Raw genomic sequence first — 3,806 nt, forward strand, 5'->3', positions numbered from 1 at the left:
GTGAGGATGGAGCCGGTGCTGCCTGGAGGGAGACTGGGAGCCACACGGGTGTGTGCTGGCCTCTGCCAATCAGAGCCTGCCGGCTGCGAGGGACGGCCTGGTCTCTGGCGTTGGCGTTGTTGTGTGGCGTGACCGTTCACGTCTCATGGCCTGTGTGTTGTTTTACTTAAAGTTCAAGCTGCGTATATGACACTGCTGTGTGCCCACTTCTCTTGTCGACCCTCAGCCCATGTGTGGTGACCAGGCCCCCTACCTCTATCCGGTCTCCTCTGCTGCAGGTGACCGGGGGCTAGGAACCCCTGCTTAGAGGTAGCGAGCCAGGCACGGCTGAGGGCAGCGTCTGCACAGTAGATGCTGAGAGGCGCAGGGAGTGGGCTGAGAAGTAGGTGTCACTGTAATAGACCCCGAGGGTGGCTGGTGCCCGTGTGTCCGACTATAGTAAAGTCTCCCCCGCGTGGATGGAGCCCCGGCAGCTACCTCCTTGGCTGCATTATTCGGCTATACTTACTTACGTGAGTCAGCCTTTTCCCATATAAAGATCATGAAGTCCAAGTACCGATGATCATTTGGACGTGTGCGTGAGGCTGGCTGTCAGCACCTACTGTCCGGACTATGCATCCCTGACTCATTCCATTCAGTGTAAGTCATCAGAGTAAACTCAGGTAATATCAAAAAAATGTACATAGTCAATTGTGTTGTGTTGTGCAATATGGACTCATGCGGTTATGTAAGGTACGTAAACATACATTGTACATTTAAAGAATTCTCAGTGCATTAATGAATAAATTTAATAAAGAAATAAAAACAAATGTATGTTTTGCATTTTTGAGGTTGGTAGATCATTTTGACTGGATCATTTTATAAGTAGCTCGCACGCTGAAAAAGTGTGAGCACCCCTGCTGTAAATCTTTATGGGAGTAAAAATCCTCATCTTTGTCCCTATACTGAGTAGCTGGTAGGTTCAAACGGCCAGCCTTCCGGTCAGCCACTAGAGCACCTTGACCCAGAAAACCACACTCTCAGACATGGAGTCGATGCTGACTCACAGCGACCCCACATGACAGGGTGGAACTGCCCCTGTGGATTTCTGAGATGAACTCTTGACAGGAGTGGAAAGCCACATCTTTCCCAGTGAGCAGCCGTGAGCAGCCGGTTGTTTTGAACTGCTGGCCTTGGGGATCACAGCCTAGTGCATAGCCAGCATGCCACCGGGGCTTCTTAGCCTGACCCTCATCCTCCTAATCTGCTTTATCAAACGCCAGGCTGGGGTCTACATCTCTGGCTCTAGTTGGGGTTTGTGTATTCACTTGTGCCAATTTTGCTTCGTGTATTTTAGAGACATAACTACTCAGGATTGTCATGTCACTTGGTTGGTTGACCCACTCACCATCTTACTAACCCCTGGAAATAGTCCTGGCTCTGAAATTTGACACTAGCATAGTCACATCAGCTTTCTTCTGAGTATTGTTCACGCAGCCTATTTGACTTTTCGTTTCTTTCTGCCTTGGCTTTAAAACAGATTTCTTGTAGACACTATCTATTCTGGTCTTAGTTGAATCTGACGATCGATCGGTGCCTTTGAACTGGAGCAAACAGACACTCTCTTTTTAATGCGATTGTTGTCCAAAACCCTGTGCCGTAGAATCTGTCCTGACCCACAGCAATCCTGTATAAGGCTTCTGAGGCTGCAGTGCTCTTGGGGGCAGGCAGCCCCCCTTTCTCCTAGATTATCACTGATGGCTCAGATGGATCTTGGCTGGGAGCTGGGAATCCCGGAAAGGCGTTTCCTTGTGCTTTATTGCCTGTGCAAAGGCATTGGGCTGTGTGGACCGCTCGCAGTTTACAACTGTGGCTGAGAAGAACGGGAATTCCAGGACGCTCCATTGTGCTCATGAACCGGGCCTGTGAGGCAGTAGACCCAGCGGCACAAGGGGATAGTGAGTGCTTTGCAGTCAGGAAAGGTCTGCACCGGGCTTATCCTTTTACCGTCCTCACTCACCAGAGTCTCCACAAGTCAACCACAGCCAGGTCTTCACCGGTCCCCTGTCGGGAAGAGGAGGATTTCACCTGGGGATGCAAGTTGGGTGGACGTGAGAAAGCCACTGAGTCCAATTCCCCACAGTAACAGACGTCAGGCCCGCCCCTCCCTCAGGGCAGACCCCTGTTCCTCCCCTCTCCCTGACAGCACCAGGGGGTGTTCCCTGCCCCCCTCCCGAGGGACGGCTCTCCTGCCTTCGCAGCCTGGGCAGGCCATGCTGTGTGCTGTGTGTCTGGGTGGCCTGCTTACCCAGGAGACCCTGACATGTCTGGACCAGCCCAGGTGGGGGCTCCCTGCTGGGAAGTGAGTGCTCTCCTGAAAGAGGCTGGGTCTCTGCTCTCTGTGGGGACCCCTCCAACACCTTCATGGGCACTGCTCTATGAAGGCCCCACTCCCTCCTGTGTTAGTCACACCTCACAGATGGGAACTCTGAGGGACTTAGGTAACTCCTGGGGTCACTCAGCTGGCAGGGACGACGGCCCAGGGATTGTCCCCCCAATCCCTCAAGAGGCACTGGGGGCCAGACCTGTGTTCTGTGTGCATCCCGCCCACAGTCCTGAGTGGGGCTGGGCATCTGGTCTTGGAAATGAAATTGCAAATGGGGGTGTGGAGGAGGCGGGGCTGCCCAGGGGGTTGGGGGAGCTCTGTCTGCCAGCCTGAGAGAAGGGACCAGGGCAGGCGGGACACAGCCCCATGCTGGAGCCTGGCATTGTTCAAAAGCGTGGAAGGTACAGATGTGGGTAGGAATGAAAAGCAGGGGCGGGCATTTCCCCAGCTCAGGGCAGTGAGTGGCATCTCTAAGGGATGGGGAGGGGGGGGGCGCAGCTGTAGTGCCAAGAATGTGGGGGCTGTGGACGTTTTATGCCCCTAACAGAATACTGCCTCTTGATTTAGATCTAAACCAAGAAACCAGATCTTCACGCCACCGGTCAATTCCAACTCTGTAGAGCAGTGGTTTTCAACCTTCCTAATGCGGAGACCCTTTAGTACAGTTTAATACAGTTCCTCCTGTTGTGGTGACCCCCCCTGCCATAAAATTATTTTTGTTGCTACTTCATCACTGTCATTTTGCTGCTGTTATGAATAGGGTGACCCCTATGAAAGGGTCGTTCAACCCCCAAAGGGGTGGAGACCCACAGGTTGAGAACCGCTGCTGTGGAGGGGTTCTGAGGCTATAATCTTTCATGCAGCAGCCAGCCTCCTCTTTCTCCTGAGAAGCAGCTGGTGGGTTTGAACCACTGACTGCAGTGAACAGTTAGTTCCACGACGACGTGGCACAGGGTTCCTGTGACAACTTGGATGGGGGTGGGGGTGGGGTGGTGTCTCAAAAAGTAACAGATGAAGTAACACATGAACCCCCAACATACAAAGATTCAGCGTTCAGTGGCCCAGTGCCAGCCCGGGGCTTGGGGACACCCCCATCTACTGTGTGCCCTGGTGCTGCTGCCTCTTCCACCACCCAGCATGGCTTGCTGGGTGCCTTTCCCAGGAGAGTAAGTCCTCTTGGCTTTCTTCGGACTAGAGGAACAGGTCACAATGCTGGCCTTTGATAAAGGGGGACTGGATTTGTGGGGGCCTGCCTTCTACATCTCCTGTCTCGTGCTCCTCACAGCCCCAGTCCCCAGTCACCAAGGAGCTGCAGACAGACCTGCAGGGTCTGCTGGCTTTGATGGTCACGGTTCAGTCCCCAGCTGCCTCTCAGGCCAGCGGCTGGGCCCAAAGGTGGCGTGAGCGGCGAGCCCACGGGCTGGGGTGAGAGGTGACCACC

Source organism: Echinops telfairi, unplaced genomic scaffold (genome assembly GCF_000313985.2).
Source record: "Echinops telfairi isolate 266 unplaced genomic scaffold, ASM31398v2 ScPeMD7_7458;HRSCAF=8496, whole genome shotgun sequence".
In the NCBI taxonomy this organism is placed as follows: domain Eukaryota; kingdom Metazoa; phylum Chordata; class Mammalia; order Afrosoricida; family Tenrecidae; genus Echinops; species Echinops telfairi.